Source organism: Capricornis sumatraensis, chromosome 9, assembly GCF_032405125.1.
Source record: "Capricornis sumatraensis isolate serow.1 chromosome 9, serow.2, whole genome shotgun sequence".
In the NCBI taxonomy this organism is placed as follows: domain Eukaryota; kingdom Metazoa; phylum Chordata; class Mammalia; order Artiodactyla; family Bovidae; genus Capricornis; species Capricornis sumatraensis.
The window spans coordinates 52911114-52929912 of record NC_091077.1 but is presented as its reverse complement, the minus strand read 5'-3'; positions in this window follow the sequence as shown (position 1 = coordinate 52929912).

Genomic DNA, 18799 nt, shown 5'->3' with positions numbered 1-18799 from the left:
TCAACACTCCTGAATTCAACAATGAAATTGTTTTCATGTCTTTGGCTTGTGAAACTTCTTAGGCCTTTTTTTCTTCTACTTTCCTTTCTCGTTCTCATTGTATTATAAAAGCAATACATACTCATTATTTTTTTTAAAAAAATCTTTTTAAAGTATAGAAGAGTGTAAAGTCTTTGCACAAGGGCAAAATTCTCTCCACCACCCAAAGCTCCATTCCTGCTCTTTGGAAATAACCAATTAGCAGTTTCTCAAGAGTATTTCTAGAAATCAACCATGGCTATTGAAACATACACACACACATACACCATCTGTGGCTTGCTTTACTCACATAACCGTCTTGAACACCTTTCCATATCCACCCACACTTGATAGGTCTACCACACAGTAATTAAGAGCAACTTAGATTTCTTTTGTAGAGAACAACCTTTATTGATTTCATAAATCCCCTCCAGATGGGCAGGTAGGTTGCTACCACTAAAACAATGTGATGAATATATACATATTTACATAAGTATAAAAATTATACACATATGCATACTTATATATGTGTATATCTGTACACACACACATATAGAAACAGATAGATAGACATAGATAAAAATCCGTAGACTCCTTAAGTCTTTAAGGCCTCTGATTGCCAGATTAGACCAGACTGGAGGTGATTCTTCCAACTCTGGTTCTACCTCCTGAGTCCTCCACCCACACCTAGCATTCAGTCCCTAGACCCACTGACTCACTGGTCAGCTGCAGGACCACCTTCCTCCTCACTTTAAAATAGAAGAAACAGGTAACTGGATTGTTTTCTTCATGATCTCATGCAACAGAAGTCACAGAACACCGTTTCTCTCTTTCTCTGGAACCACAAGGGAAATCCCTGGCATTGGGGGATAGGATTTCAGAATCTGGCCGTGTTCTCTGGTAGCTCTGAGGAAGTTCCAGAGAAGGAAGGAAACATGTTTTTGGTTCATGAGACACAATGCCAGCTGCTGTCAGTGAGACTGGGAGGGAAGTGAGTGTGACAAGAAGGACAGGGGCTGAGCCAGGCTATAGGTGGTGGCTGGGACAAGGGGAAGACACAGGGCTTTCATAGGCAGTGACTCGGCATTATTATCCTAACCCACATCCATCCCTTTACACAGCGTCCTTTCTCCGGCCAAGGACAGGATGGAAGGGCAGGAACTGAGTCAGGCAGAACACCCTAAGCCAGTCACTTACTGTACCCTGGGACAAGACCCAGGGGCCTAGCAGAAGCTAGGGCTGAAAAAAGTGCCCTTGGGCTGAGTTCAAGTTACTTACAGTGAGTTAGCAAACCATCCTAAGCTTCAGTTGGGTCAATTCCGTATCGATGGAAAAAAAAAAAGGGAACACCAACAGTCCCTGTCATATACCGCCTTTGAGAGCAGGAAGTACACCAAGCTTTTGACACAGGGCCTGGCATTCCATAAGCAGTCAATCAATCTGTGATACTTACTTCATTGATATATGTTCCCCTTGCCTAACACAGTGCACAATCCAAAGTAGGTGATTAATGAAGACATTTTTTTCAATCAATGAATGAATAAGCTCTTCATTTCTGGAAGGCAGATAAGAAAATTGCAAAATGATTTCGAAGGTCTCTCCAACCTCACACCACCCCATTCTCACTTTTCCCTCTCCCTCTCTCTATTCCTAGGAAAAAAGACGTCCTTTTCTCCCTAGCTTGATGGTAAGACCTAGCCAAATAAAAACAATGAGGTGAAGGCCAAGGTCCTGGAATGCAGCCTCATTTTAATTTCTAAAGAGAAGCTGCCTCCCAGGACCATGGAACATCAGAGAAAGGAGGAAAGTAAATTTACTTATTCATTCAATAAATACATAGAAGGAACATCTGGGACTTCCCTGATAGTCCAGTGGTTAAGAATCTGCCTTGCAAAGGAGGAGATAGGGGTTCAATCCCTGGTCAAGGAACTACGATTCCACTTGCTTCAGGGAAGCTAAGACCACATGATCCAACTATAGAGCTCCCTACCCCTCCCCATCCCCACAAGCCACAGCTAGACTCCATGCACCACAAGGAAAGAGCCCACATGACAAGAAAGATCCCAAATGCCCAGCAACTAAGACCTGAAACAGCTAAAAAAACACTTTAAAAAAATGCATATAAGGAGCATCTACTGTGCCTGAAATTGAAGCCAGAAGGGCCCTTCTTGGCCCTGTCCCCTCTACTGTCTTTCTATGCTAGCATCCATCTCAACCCCTCAAAGCTGTCCCCACCTCTCTATTGAATGGCTTCCTTGCAAGTAGTCCTCTGGAGACCCCACTGTTAATCCACTTTCTTCCATTCTTGTTCCTCATTACCTTTCACTCAACACCAAAGAATTGATGCTTTCGAACTGTGGTGCTGGAGAAGACTCTTGAGAGTCCCTTGGACTACAACGAGATCAAACCAATCCTAAAGGAAATCAGCCTTGAATATTCATTAGAAGGACTGATGCTGAACCTTCAATACTTTGCCACATGATGTGAAGAGCTGACTCACTGGAAAAGACCCTGATGCTGGGAAAGACTGAAGGCAAAAGAAGGGGATGGCCGAGGGTGAGATAGATAGAATCATTGGCTCAATGGACATGAATTTGAGCAAACTCTGGGAGATAGTGAAGGATAGGGAAGCCTGGCATGCTGCAGTCCATGGGGGTCACAAAGATTTGGACATGATGTAGTAAGTGAACAACAACCACTTCTCCTCCATGGGTTACTCTGGGACACTATATTCTTCAGTTATCCACCTGTCTCTCATCTCAGTGCCTGATTCCTGATTTCTGTCATGAGCTGAATTGTGTCCCCTCCCTCTCTCCCCAATCCAAACGTTGAAGTCCTAACCTCAGGTACCTCACAGTGTGGTGATATTTAGACAAAGGGTCTTTAAAAAGTAATTAATGAAGTCATTAGGATGGACTTGTCCATCTAGTCAAGGCTATGGTTTTTCCTGTGGTCATGTATGGATGTGAGAGTTGGACTGTGAAGAAGGCTGAGCGCTGAAGAATTGATGCTTTTGAACTGTGGTGTTGGAGAAGACTCTTGAGAGTCCCTTGGACTGCAAGGAGATCCAACCAGTCCATTCTGAAGGAGATCAGCCCTGGGATTTCTTTGGAAGGAATGATGCTAAAGCTGAAACTCCAGTACTTTGGCCACCTCATGTGAAGAGTTGACTCATTGGGAAAGACTCTGATGCTGGGAGGGATTGGGGGCAGGAGGAGAAGGGGACGACCGAGGATGAGATGGCTGGATGGCATCACTGACTTGATGGACACGAGTCTGAGTGAACTCTGGGAGTTGGTGATGGACAAGGAGGTCTGGCGTGCTGCAATTCATGGGGTCGCAAAGAGTCGGACACAACTGAGCGACTGAACTGAACTGAATTCCAATGGTATCCTTATAAGAGGATATTAGGACACAGGCAAAGGGCAGACCCCGTGAAGACAGGGAGAGAATGGCCATTTACAAGTGACAAGAGAGAGGCTGCAGAAGAAACCAACCCTGTTCACATTTTGATCTCAGATGTCTAGCCTCTAGAAAAGTGAGAAAATTAATTTCTGTTGTTTAAGTGACATAGTCTATGGTCCTCGCTATTTTGGCCCTAGAAAACTAATATATTCCCTGTACTGAACAAACCATTACCCACAAAGATACCATCTTCTATTAATCCACATCCAGCTCTGAATTCCAATTGCCTACCAGATAATGCCTCCTGATTTAATTAATTATTTATTTTTGCCAATTGTTTAAACTTCAATTGATGCTTTCAAACTGTAATGTTGGACAAAATTCTTGAAAATCCCTTGAACTGCAAATAAATCCAACCAATCAATCCTAAAGGAAATCAACCCTGAATATTCATTGGAAGGACTGATACTGAAGCTGAACCTCCAATACTTTGGTCACCTGATGTGAGGAGCTGACTCATTGGAAAAGACCCTGATGCTGGGAAAGACTGATGTAAGGAGAAGTGAATGACAGAGGATGTGATGGTTGGATGGCATCACCAACTTAATGGACATGAGGTTGACCAAACTCTGGGAGACAGTGAAGGACAGGAAAGCCTGGTGTGCTGCAGTCCATGGGGCCACAAACAGTAGGATGTGACTGAGCTAGGGGTCACAAAGAGTAGGATGTGACTGAGCTAATGAACAACAAAACTTCAAGAGGTTTAGAGCTACAGAAGCCTTAAAGTCAGCCGAACCTCCTTGCTTTACAGATGAGGAAACTGAGGCACTAAACAAAATAAACAGATAAAAAACAGATAGCTTTCTTCCTGACCTCCCTGTTTCAAAAAGCACCATACTTATGGTGGTCACCACTCAAAAATGCAAAGTCATCTTTTCTTCTTTCTCTTTCATCTCATAGCCAATGAAGTGGATTCCAAAATCATGGTGCCTCTTGTCCAAAGTTCTAGTTCTATCTTGATTTCACCTAACATTAAATATTTCAGTACATTTATATTTAGATAAGTATTGAATGTTTAGGTCTCAGTAGCCTACTCTGTTACAAAGGTTAAAGGGTAAAAGCTCTAGGTTTTTCACATAGTTTTGGTTCCTGGTTTCATCCTTTGGCCTTAGGCAGGCTTGCGATCTATAAAATGGGAATTACAATGGGACCTACATCATACATAGGGTTCTACAAGATGGCGGAGTAAAAGGACGTGAACTCATCTTCTCCTGGGAGAACTCCAAGATTACAACTTGCTGCTGAACAACTGTCGACAGGAGAATGTTGGATCCAAGCAAAAAAAGATACCCCACGTCCAAGGGCAAAGGAGAAGCCCCAGCAAGGCAGTTCAGTTCAGTTCAGTTCAGTCCAGTTACGTCACTCAGTCATGTCCAACTCTTTGCAACTCCATAAACTGCAGCACGCCAGGCCTCCCTGTCCATCACCAACTCCCGGAGTTTACTCAAACTCCTGTCCATTGAGTCAGTGATGCCATCCAACCGTTTCATTCTCTCTCGTCCCCTTCTCCTCCTGCCCTCAATCTTTCCCAGCATCAAGGTCTTTTCAAATGAGTCAGCTCTTCACATCATATGGCCAAAACATTAGAGTTTCAGCTTCAACATCAGTCCTTCCAATGAACACCCAGGACTGATCTCCTTTAGGATGGACTGGTTGGATCTCCTTGCAGTCCAAGGGACTCTCAAGAGTCTTCTCCAACACCACAGTTCAAAAGCATCTCTTTGGCTCTCAGCTTTCTTTATGGTCCAGCTCTCACATCCATACATGACTACTGAAAAAACCATAGCCTTGACGAGACAGACCTTTGTTGGCAAAGTAATGTCTCTGCTTTTTAATATGTTGTCTAGGTTGGTCATAACATTCCTTCCAAGGAAAGACAGCAGGAGGGGTGTAATCACGTTTAGTATCAAACACCATACCCACCAGAGATGCATGGAGGGCTCAAACAAAACCTTGTGTGCACCAGGAGACCCCACAGAGACTGAGCCAGACCTGCCTGTTGAGTGTCTGAGTGTCTCCTGTGGAGGTGCGGGTCATTAGTAGCCTGCCACAGGGACAGGGACTCAGGATGCAGCAGGACTGGGCATGGCATAAGCTCTCTTGGAGGAGGGCGCCATTAACCCCACCACAGAGCTGTCACAACTTATACAGAACTGAGGAAACAGACTCTTTGAGGTCACAAACAAAACCTTGTGAGCACCAGGACCCAGGAAAAAGGAGCAGAGACCCCACAAGAGACTGACCCAGACTTGCCTGTGAGTGGCCAGGAGTCTCTGGCGAAGGTATGGGTCAGTGGTGGCCTGCTGCAGGGTCGGGGCCACTGAGTGCAGCAAGGCAGGCGTGGGACCTTGGAAGGAGGTCACCATTATCTTCATCACTGCCACCATAGTTTGTCCTCAGGTCAAATAACAGGTAGGGGACACAGCCCCACCCATCAACAGAAAATTGAATTAAAGATTTACGGTGCATGGTCCCGCCCATCAGAACAAGACCAGGTTTCCAGCTCAGTCAGTCTCTCCCATCAGGAAGCTTCCATAAGCCTCCTATCTTTATCCACCAGAGGGCTGACAGAATGAAAACCACAATCACAGAAAACTAATCAAACTGATCACTTGGACCGCAGCCTTGTCTAACTCAATGTAACTGTGAACCATGCTGTCTGTGTAGGGCCACCCAAGACGGACAGGTCATGGTGGAGAGTTCTGACAGAATGCGGTCCACTGGAGAAGGGAATGGCAAACCACTTCAGTAATCTTGCCTTGAAAACCCCATGAGCAGTTATGAAAAGGCAAAAAGATAGGACTGAAAGATGAAATCCCCAGGTTGGTAGGTGCCCAATATGCTCCTGGAGAACAGTGGAGAAATAACTCCACAAAGAATGAAGACATGGAGCCAAAGAAAAAACAATACCCAGTTGTGGATGTGACTGGTGATAGAAGCAAAGTCCAAGGCTGTCAAGAGCAATACTGCATAGGAATCTGAAATGTTAGGTCCATGAATCAAGGCAAATTGGAAGTGGTCAAACAGGAGATGGCAAGAGTGAATGTCGAAATTTTAGGAATCGGCGAACTAAAATGGACTGGAATGGGTGAATTTAATTAAAATGACCATTATATCTACTATTATGGGCAAGAATCCCTTAGAAGAAATGGAGCAGCTATCATAGTCAACAAAAGAGTCTGAAATGCAGTACTTGGATGCAATCTCAAAAAAGACAGAAGGATCTCTGTTCGTTTTCAAGGCAAACCATTCAATAACATGGCACTCTAAGTCTATGCCCCAACCAGTAATGCTGAAGAAGCTGAAGTTGAATGGTTCTATGAAGACCTACAAGACCTTTTAGAACTCACACCCAAAAAAGATGTCCTTTTCATTATAGGGGACTGGAATGCAAAAGTAGGAAGCCAAGAGATACCTGGAGCAACAGGCAAGTTTGGCTCTGGAATACAAAATGAAGCAGGGCAAAAGTTAACAGAGTTTTGCCAAGAGAATGCACTCGTCATAGCAAACACCCTCTTGCAACAACACAAGAGAAGATTCTACACACAGACATCACCAAATGGTCAATACCAAAATCAGATCAATTATATTCTTTGCAGCCAAAGATGGAAAAGCTCTATACAATCAGCAAAAACAAGACCGGGGAGACTGTGGCTCAGATCATGAACTCTTTCTTGTAAGATTCAGACTTAAATTGAAGAAAGTAGGGAAAAACTGCTAGACCATTCAGGTAAGACCTAAATCAAATCCCTTACAATTATACAGGGGAAGTGACAAATAGATTCGAAGGATTAGATCTGATAAGAGTGCCTGAAGAACTAGGAATGGAGGTTTGTGACATTGTACAGAAGGCAGTAATAAAGACCATCCCCAAGAAAAAGAAATGCAAACAGGCAAAATGGTTATCTGAGGAGGCCTTACAAATAGCTGAGAAAAGAAGAGAAGGGAAAGGCAAAGGAGAAAAGGAAAGATATACTCATATTAATGCAGATTTCCAAAGAACAGCAAGGAGAAATAAAGCCTTCCTCAGGGATCAATGCAAAGAAACAGAGGAAAACGATAGAACGGGAAAGACTAGCGATCTCTTCAAGAGAATTAGAGATACCAAGAAAATATTTCATGCAAAGATGGGCTCAATAAAGGACAAAAATGGTATGGACCTAACAGAAGCAGAAGATATTAAGAAGAGGTGGCAAGAATACACAGAAAAACTGTACAAAAAAGGTCTTAATGACCCAGATAATCACAATGGTGTGATCACTCACCTAGATCAGACATGGTGGAAAGCAAAGTCAAGTGGACCTTAGGAAGCATCACTATGAACAAAGCTAGTGGAGGTGATGGAATTCCAGCTGAGCTATTTCAAATCCTAAAAGATGATGCTGTGAAAGTGCTACACTCAATATGCCAGCAAATTTGGAAAACTCAGCGGTGGCCATAGGATTGGAAAAAGTCAGTTTTCATTGCAACCCCAAAGAAAGGCAATGCCAAAGAATGTTCAAACTACCGCACAGTTGCACCCATCCCACAACTAGCAAAGTAATGCTCAAAATTCTCCAAGCCAGGCTTCAACAGTACATAAGCTATGAACTTCCAGATGTTCAAGCTGGATTTAGAAAAGGCAGAGGAACCAGATATCAAATTGCCAACATCTATTGGATCATAGAAAAAGCAAGAGAATGCCAGAAAAACATCTACTTCTGCTTTATTGACTGTGCTAAAATCTTTGTGCAGGTCACCTCAAACCGTGGAAAATGCTTAAAGAGATGGGAAGAGCAGACCACCTGACCTGCCTCCTGAGAAATCCGTATGCAGGTCAGGAAGCAACAGTTAGAACTGGACATGGAACAATAGACTGGTTCCAAATTGGGAAAGCAGTATATCAAGTCTGTATATTGTCACCCTGCTTATTTAACTTCTATGCAGAGTACATCATGAGAAACGCTGGGCTGGATGAAGCACAAACTGGAATCAAGATTGCCAGGAGAAATGTCAATAACCTTAAATATACAGATGATGCCACCCTTATGGCAAAAAGCAAAAAAGAACTAAAGAGCCTCTTGATGAAAGTGAAAGAGGCAAGTGAAAAATTTGGCTTAAAACTCAACATTCAGAAAACTGAGATCATGGCATGTGGTCCCATCACTTCATGGCAAACAGATGGGGAAACAATGGAAACAGTGAGAGACTTTATTTTTTTAGGCTCCAAAATCACTGAGATGGTGACTGCAGCCATGCAATTAAAAGATGCTTGGTCCTTGGGAAAAAAAAAGCTATGTACATCCTCAGTTCAGTTCAGTCACTCAGTCATGTCTGACTCTTTGTGACCCCAGGGACTGCAGCACGCCAGGCCTCCCTGTCCATCACCAACCTCAGAGTTTTCACACACTTATGTCCATTGAGTCGATGATGTCATCCAACCATATCATCCTCTGTCATCCCCTTCACCTCCCACCCTCAGTCTTTCCCAGCATCTGGGTCTTTTCCAATGAGTCAACTCTCCGCATGAGGTGGCCAGAGTATTGGGAGTTTCAGCTTTAGCATCAGTCCTTCCAAAGAATATTCAGGACTGATTTCCTTTAGGATGGGCTGGTTGGATCACTTTGCTGTCCAAGGGACTCTCAAGAGTCTTCCCCAACACCACAGTTGAAACCATCAATTCTTCAGCGCTCAGCTTTCTTTATAGTCCAACTCTCGCATCTATACATGACTACTGGAAAAACCACAGCTTTGACTACATGGACCTTTGTTGGCAAAGTTATGTCTCTGTTTTTCAATATGCTGTCTAAGTTGGTCTTAACTTTTCTTCCAAGGAGCAAGCATCTTTTAATTTCATGGCTGCAGTCACCATCTCCAGTGATTTTGGAGTCCCCAAAAATAAAGTCTCTCATTGTTTCCATTGCTTCCCCATCTATTTGCCATAAAGTGATGGGATCAGATGCCATGATCTTAGGTTTCTAAATGTTGAGCTTTAAACCAGCTTTTTTACTCTCTTCTCTCATCAAGAAGCTCTTTAGTTCTTCTTCGCTTTCTGACATAAGGGTGGTGTCATTTGCATATCTGAGGTTATTGATATTTCTTCCAGCAATCTTGATTCCAGTTTGTGCTTCATCCAGCCCAGCATTTCCCATGATGTACTCTGCATTAAGTTAAATAAGCAGGGTGACAATATACAGCCTTTACATACTCCTTTCCCAATTTGGAACCAGTCTGTTGTTCCATGTCTGGTTCTAACTGTTACTTCTTGACCTGCATACAGATTTCTCAGGAGGCAGGTAAGGTGGTCTGGTAGTCCCATCTCTTTAAGAATTTTCCAGGGTTTGTTGTGATCCACATGGTTAAAGGCTTTGGCATAGTCAATAAAGCAGTAGAACTCTCTTGCTTTTTTGATGATCCAATGGATGTTGGCAATTTGATCTCTGACTCCTCTGCCTTTTCTAAATCTAGCTTGAACATCTGGAAGTTCATGGTTTATGTATTGCTGAAGCCTGGCTTGGAGAATTACTTTGCTAGTGTGTGAGATAAGACCACCTAGACAGCATATTAAAAAGCAGAGACATAACCTTGCCAACAAAGGTCAATCTAGTCAAAGTCATGGTGTTTCCCGTAGTCATGTATCAGTGTGAGAGTTGGACCATAAAGAAAGCTGAGTGCTGAAAAAGAAATAAAGAAAACTGAGGCTTTTGCACTGTGCTGTTGGAGAAGACTCTTGAGAGTCCCTTGGACTGCAAGGAAATCAAACTAGTCCATCCTAAAGGAAATCAGTCCTGAATATTCATTGGAAGGACTGATGCTGAAGCTGAAACTCCAATACTTTGGCCACCTGATGTGAAGAGCTGACTCACTGGAAAAGACGCTGACGATGGGAAAGATTGAAGGCAGTAGGAGAAGGGGACGACAGAGGATGAGATGGTTGGACGGCATCATCAACTCAATGGACATAAGTTTGAGTAAACTCTGGGAGTTGGTGATGGACAGAGAAGCTTGTTGTGCTGCAGTCCACAGGGTTGCAGAGACTCGGACATGACTGAGCAACTGAAGAAAAGAGGCAGAATTCATTTACTAGAAGATGGATCTAAAGAAATCTAGAAAGTGACCAGGGATACAAAGAGACAAAAAATAAAATAACTACATATGTGACATTGGAGAGTAGAATATGGTGGTCTAATATATATTTAATTATATTTACAGAAGAAAGTAAAGGAAAGAATAAGGAAGAAGAGGTATTTGTAGAGTCAATATCAGAACTAGAGGAGTTGACTGAGGGACCTAGGGCACTTTAGTTTAGACAATCACTCTCAGGGCCAGTCCTGCATTTGCACAAACTCAAAAATGAGCACTTCCTTAAATCTGAGGCCCCAGGCATGTCACTGGCTATACACTAGTGCTGCTCCTACTGAGAATTTTTCCAGCATGTTGTAAGACACCAAACTCTGGATCCAGAAATTCCAAGAATAAATAAAATATACTAACGTGCAGTAACAGCAAAGTGAAAACTGCAGAGGGCCAGGGTCAAGTACAGATCAATAAAAAAGAAACTACAATTAGACTGACCACAGACTCCCCAGCAGCCACAGTGGAAGCCAGAACAGTATCTTCAAGGTACTGAGATAAAATAATTGGCAGTCAAGAATTTCATTCAGTAACTTTAATATGAGAGTAAAAGACGTGAAAGTTGCTCAGTCATGTTCAACTCTTTGCGACTCCATGGACTATACAGTGCATGGAATTCCCCAGGCCAGAATACTGCAGAGGGTAGCCATTCCCTTCTCCAGGGATCTTCCCAACTCAGGAATCAAACTGGGGTCTCCTGCATTGCAGACAGATTCTTTACCAGCTGGGCCACCAGGGAAGCCCCCGAGAGTAAAAGAAAGTCATTTTCAAGTTCACAAAAACCAAGAGAACTTATTGCCAATAGACCCTCACTGAAGGAAACACTGAAGGATGAATTTCAGGCAGAAAGAAGGCAATCTCAGGTGGATACCCTTACAAAAAGAACTGTGGAGACTTCCCTGGTGCTCCAGTGGCTGAGAATCTGCTTGCCAATGCAGAAGACACAGGTTCAATCTCTGCCCCGAGAAGATTCCACATGCTGTGGGGCAACTAAGCCTGTGTGCCACAATTACTGAAGCCTGTGCTCCATAACAAGAGAAACCACTGCAGCGAGAAGCCTGTGCACAGCAACAAAGACCCAGCACAGCCAAAAAATTTAATTAATTTTAAAAAGGAACTGTGAACAAAGAGATTGGTGATTCTGTAAGACACCAATGAACAACATTTGATTGCATAAAGAAACAATGGTATCTCATCTATCCTGGAGAAAAACAGAGTGAAAATACTGGTCTATAACAGGAGATAAATGGTGAGGGGGGAAGGGGCCTAAGTTAAAGTAGTTTAAGGTCCTTTATTGTTTTGTTTGGGCTTTCCCTGATGGCTCAGTAGTGAAGAACCTGCCTGCAATTCAGGAGATGCAGGAGATGTGGGTTCTGTCCCTGGGTTGGGAAGATTCTCTGGAGGAGGAAATGGCAACACACCCAGTATTCTTGCCTAAAAAAATCTCACAGACAGAAGAGCATGGTGGGCACAGTCCAAAGGGTTGCAAAGAGTCAGACACAACTGAGTACGGCACACACTGTTTTGTTTTAGAAGTTAAAAATTCTGATTAAATTTTAAGTATCTAGAGGACCCACCAAAAGAATAAATAAGGACTGTAACTTCCACGGCAATCAATGGGGAAAAGATGGGGTATTAAAAAATTCAATCCATAAAAATAAAAGAAAGCAGAAGGAAAAAACAAAAATAAAAACCAGGACATAGGTGAAGTTATTTCTGTGTAGGGACAGGGGGTATATAGGAACTTTCTGTACCTTCCTTTCCATGTTGTTACAAATCTAAAATTGCACTAAAAAAATTATGTCTTAAACACACACATACACCCAGCACAAGGAGCACAAAATAAGATAGAAAGAAATCTAACATTCAATAATCTTCAGCTCTTACATTCATTCTGACAGAAATATTTTGCTCTGCACTGAAAAGACAAAGGTTGTCAGTATGGCTAGAAAACAAAATCTAGTAATAGGGGCATGTTACAAGTAAAAGAGCTAGGTTAGGGAACTGCTGAAGTTTCTTCTAGATGGAGAAGCTCTATACAGTCAGCAAAAACAAGATCAGTAGCTGACTGGGGTTCAGATCACGAACTCCTTATTGCCAAATTCAGACTTAAATTGAAGAAAGTAGGGAAAACCACTAGACCATTCAGATATGACCTAAATCAAATCCCTTACGATTATACAGTGGAAGTGAAAAATAGATTCAAGGGATTAGATCTGGCTTTCGAACTATGGTGTTGGAGAAGACTCTTGAGAGTCCCTTGGACAGCAAGGACATCCAACCAGTCAATCCTAAAGGAAATCAACCCTGAATATTTACTGGAAGGACTGATGCTGCAGCTGAAGCCCCAATACTTTGGCCACCTGAGGCAAAGAACTGACTCATTGGAAAAGACCCTGATGCTGGGAACAATTGAAGGTAGGAGGCAAAGGAAACATCAGAGGATGAGATGGTTGGATGGCATCACCGACTCAATGGACATGAGTTTGAGTAAGCTCCAAGAGTTGGTGATGGACAGGGAAGCCTGGCATGCTGCAGTCCACGGGGTCACAAAGAGTCAGACATGACTAAACAACTGAACTGAACTGAAAGTTCCTTCCTGCTTTATCCATATGCAACTTTTCCATAAAGTCAACCAGAACAAATGTGGTCATGTGACAAGTGTTTGATAAAGGAACTATTGGCAAACATTCGGGTAGAGTGTAAGGAAACCAGAGCGATAAGTGCAACACCCTGGAACTGGAAAACACAGGGCTGTGTTATCACCTCCAGGACTGAAAGGCCAAGGAGAGCTGGGCAGTTACGAGAACCCATACTGGCTCCTTCCAATCCATCTTCCACACTGTGGCCAGTGACATACTCCCTAACACATGCACTCACTCACACACATCTACAGCTTCAAGTCTTTTAAGAGAACCTCACAGTCCTTGAGAAGGTTAAAACCGCTTTCACATAGCCTCAAAGCCTTTGGTGATCTGTCCTCTATGCCTTATCTCCAGCTTTTTCTGGGACCAGAGTCTACTCTCTTTCAGCGTTTTAGTCACAATGGCCTTCTTTTATAGTCTTGGCTTCACCAAGCATGTTCCTTCCCACTTCAGGACCTTTGCATGTGCTGTTCTCTGCATACAATACTTCTCACTCTACTCGCTAAACCCACTCATCCCCACTCACCTTTTTGGGCTGAGCTCAAGCATCACTTGTTAGAGGAACTTTCCCAAAACCCCACCTTCGTGATATACCTTCAGGACATTAATCTCTCTCCTGCAGAGCACTTACTACTATTTAATTTTCTATTCAATGGGCTGGTTCAAAATTGAGAAAGGAGTACATCAAGGCTGTATACTGTCACCCTGCTTGTTTAACTTATAGGCAGAGTACATCATGAGAAATGCCCGATTTGATGAAGCACAAGCTGGAATCAAGATTTTCAGGAGAAATATTAATAACCTCAGATATGCAAATGATAGGACTTTAATGGAAGAAACTAAAGAGGAACTAAAGAGTCTCTTGATGAAAATGAAAGAGGAGAGTGAAAAAGTTGGCTTAAAAGTCAGCATTCAGAAAACTAAGATCATGGCATCTGGTCCCATCACTTCACAGCAAGTAGATGGGGAAAATGTGGAAACAATGTCAGAGTTCATTTTCTTAGGCTCCAAAAGCACTGTAGATGGTGACTGCAGCCACAAAACTAAAAGACACTTGCTTCCTGGAAGACTAACTATGACAAACTAGACAATGTATTAAAAAGCAGAGACACCACTTGGCCAACAAAGGTCCATATAGTCAAAGCTGTGGTTTTTCCAGTAGTCATATGTGGATGTGAGAGTTGGACCATAAAGAAGGCTGAGTACTAAGAACTGATACTTTTGAACTGTGGTGCTGGAGAAGACTCTTGAGAGTCCCTTGGACTGCAAGCTCATAGGGCTGCAAAGAGCTGGACAAGACTTAGCAACTGAACAGCAATTCGTATTTGTGCAACTGTTTGATGTATGTGTGTTCCACTACACTGGAAGCTCCATGAGGGCAAGAAAGGTACCCTTTTGCTCACTACTGTGCAATGTGTGGCACTTGGCACCTAGCAGAAGCTCAATACATATTGATGAATAAAGAAATGAAAATATCCTAAGAGAAGGGCACTTTGCGCAGAAATAAGCGTTATATACCCTAAGAAGCTTTGCCCAATTTCATTAAATTTACATTCACTCATTCACAGATTATTTACTTGCCACTTCTCTGTGTCAGAACTGAAGGCTGCTGCTGCTGCTGCTAAGTCACTTCAGTCATGTCCGACTCTGTGTGACCCCCATAGATGGCAGCCCACCAGGCTCCCCCGTCCCTGGGATTCTCCAGGCAAGAACACTGAAGGCAGCTTCCTTCAAAAATTTTTTTCGGAATACATGGCAAGAACATGGTGGGAGAGTCTTCAAGCCAGGGCAGTAGATGGCATCTCAGTAAAATTGGTGGGCAGTCAAGATGGAGAATAGGGAGTGCCTCCCCACTCTGGGCCCATCTGACCCAGAGCTAGGATTGAACAGTCAACCATGAGCCTTTCCCAGGGCCCTAAATGGTGGCAAGGGCCACAGTCAGTGGCACCCACCTGACTGAACTCTGGGCATTTGGCACAGTGGGGCTGATGGAGCTGAGTTTGTTTGGCTCCAGACAGTTGTTAACTACAGAGAAAATCCTCTGCCTCAAAATTCCCATTTGGGAAAGGGACAGAAAGCATTTCCTTTGATTATTAAAATCTACATTGTTCTCTGATTTGATTGACTTTACACATGAACGGTAATGGCTGTATGCCTCAGCTTCCTCATCTTCAACAAGGATGAACGCTCTAAGGTTCTTAAAGAACGCCAGTAAATAGCAATAAGAGCAGTAGCAGAACTAACATTTAGTGAAGACCAATTAGTTAGTGAACATTTAGTGAACACCACTCTGTGACAGACTGTGCTAAGTTCTTTATCAATTCAGTTCAGTCGCTCAGTTGTGTCCGACTCTGCGACCCCATGAATCACAGCTCGCCAGGCCTCCCTGTCCATCACCAACTCCCGGAGTTCACAGAAACTCATGTCCATCGAGTCAGTGATGCCATCCAGCCATCTCATCCTCGGTCGTCCCCTTCTCCTCCTGCCCCCAATCCCTCCCAGCATCAAAGTCTTTTCCAACGAGTCAACTCTTTGCATGAGGTGGGCAAAGTACTGGAGTTTCAGCTTTAGCATCATTCCTTCCAAAGAACACCCAGGACTTATCTCCTTTAGAATGGACTGGTTGGATCTGCTTGCAGTCCAAGGGACTGTCAAGAGTCTTCTCCAACACCACAGTTCAAAAGCATCAATTCTTCGGCGCTCAGCTTTCTTCACAGTCCAACTCTCACATCCATACATGACCACAGGAAAAACCATAGCCTTGACTAAATGGACCTTTGTTGGCAAAGTAATGTCTCTGCTTTTGAATATGCTGTCTAGGTTGGTCTTAACTTTCCTTCCAAGGAGTAAGTTCTTTATACATGTATACATATATGTAGTATCTCTTAATCTTCATGTAAATGAACTCAGGTCCCCTGCTTAAAACCCTTCAGTGACTCCTTATTATGGCCTTCAAGGCCCTACATGAATGATTTCTGCTGTTTTACATTAAATGGCCTCCCCCCTCAGTCAGTTCCAGCAGCATGCACCTTCCTTTCACAACTCACAGATGTCAAGCTTGTTCGTACCTTATCACCAATGCACCAACTAACCCTTCCGCCTGAAGTGCTCATCTCTCAGATCTACATGGGTTCCTCCTGCTGGTCATTGGGTCTCACCTCAGTCACTACGTCCCTGACTCTCTTACCCCGCTCACCCCACAGCTCCATCACCTTACCATTTTATGGCCTCCATAGCAAGTATCACTATTTGAAATTATATTAACTTTTTGTTTACTCCACTACTATCTGTTTCTCTTAACTAGAACATACACTCCATGACAGCAAAGTCTTATCTTGTTCACTCTTGAATTCTTAGTGGCCAGAACAGAGCCAAGCATTTATCAGGCCTTCCACAAACATTTCTCAAGTTTTTTTTGTTTTTTTTTTTTAAAGGGTGAAAGACCCTGTAAGATAAGAAATACTCTACCTACACCATTTTGTCAATCAAGGACCTGAGGCTTAATGATATTGGGTGGCTTGTCCAAGGTCACAGAGACAGTGAGTAAATAGAGGCAATGAGTAACAATCTTTGCCAGGCCTATTTCCTCCTGGACTCGTGCTCTGAATCATTACATCCTGTTCTCTGATTTGATTGACTTTACCCATGGATGGTAATGGCCCTAGGCCTTGGCAAACTGGGATTCATCCCATGAATCATGTCTTGTATCCTCCCATTTTCATTCTTTACATTGAGCCTGGATTAAGAGCTAGACAGTAAACAGGCATTGAATAAATCAGGACAGAGTATGAACTGGCACAGTCACTTCGGATAACTGTTTGGAAATCCTAGCAAATGACTCAGTCCTTAGTTTATAGGTACAGATACACAAACGTGTCCAACAAAAAGCCATGTACGAGAATGTTCACAGAAGCAACATTCTTAAAATCAAACGCTTGGAACAACCTAAATGTCCATCAAATAGAATGAATAAACATATTATAGTATAATCATAAGATGGAATACTATACAGCAACAAAAAAAGAAAACACAACTATATGCAACAACATGAATGAATCTCACCAAGAAAAAAGTATCTACTGTAGAGTTCCCTTTAAAGAAAGATTTTTAAAATAGACTACATTAATCTATGTTGCTAAAAGTCAAAATAGTGACTATCCTTGGGGGTGGAGTTGGGGCCTGGTGCTCGTTTGGGATGGGAAGAGCGTGAGTGGAGCTTCCTGAATCAGGTAATATAGTTTCTAGACCTGGATGCTAGTTCCATGGCAGTGTTCGCTTTGTGAAAATTCATTCAGTTATACACTTCTGATTTTGTACACTTTTATGTTGTAAAATAATATATTTATGTTGAATCATATGAAATGCTACTTCGTCCATGAAAAGTCACTGAATATTAGCAATTTCATATGGTTCAACTAAAATGTTATACTTCAATGAAAGAATTATGAAAAAAAAAAAAAAAAAAAAAGTCCTGCCCAGTTGAATTGCTTTGTACACAGCTCTGTAAAAACTAGTTATGAGAAAGAGCTTGTGCCTTCCAAGGGCTCTTTGGCAGGTGGTAAACAGATTCAGGATGGTTATAAATTCCTCCCCAGGGCCTGAGGCTGGTGCACTTGGCCTTGTACTCAAGTCCAGAGTCCAGCCAGCCCTGGTGTGGTGCAAGTCAGCCAGAGGAGGCCAGGATGTCCTCAGGCAGAGATGAAGGAACCACTTCAGCCTCGGGCTCAAGGTTTCATTGTTCTTGCAACACACCAGGTCACGCCTGCCCTGCTCTTTGCACTCAAAGTGACCTCCTTCCTGGACATCTGCAAGGTTCCTGCTCCTCAGCCTTTAGACTTCTCAGAGAGGCATTCTCTGACCTCCCTAAAAACCTTTCATCACTGTCACATTCCCTTCATGGATTTGATCAACCTCTGAAATTATGTTATTATTTGGGTGTTTACTTTTTAATATTTGTTTTCCTCATTAGACTAAGGTATATGAGAGCAGGAGATTCCTATAACTTATTCACTGTTGTACTCTCAGGGCCCAGGATGGCACCTAGTACCTAGATGCTGCTTAAATATTGGCTGAATGAATGAACAATGAATGACTGACCACATGAAGTGGCATGAGGCCAAGGGACAAAAGGTGGCCCAAAGCACACTGTCAAGATGGAAAGGTGGATGCAGCTCCAATTTCTCTCAATGGACACGAAAGCCAAGATCAGCCTCCAAAAAGCTGCTGACCCCTCCAGAGTCCAGATATCTGTTTCTCTCAGGGTCCCCATTCTGTCCTATGAAGGACACAGACACTTAGGAGGTATTAACTGTACCACTGCATCAATGGACATGAGTTTGAGCAAACTCTGGGAGATGGTGAAGGACAGGGAAACCTGGCACACTGTAATCCACAGGGTTGCAAAGAGTCAGACATGATATAGCAACTGAACAACAAAACCAGCTGAGTTTTTCAACATTACTAGGGAATTTCTGTGATTTGCAAGCAAGGACCAAGAGAGCTACTCATTTTTTTTCTTTTTCTTCTTCACTTCCTACTTACTGTTCTCAATGGTTGCT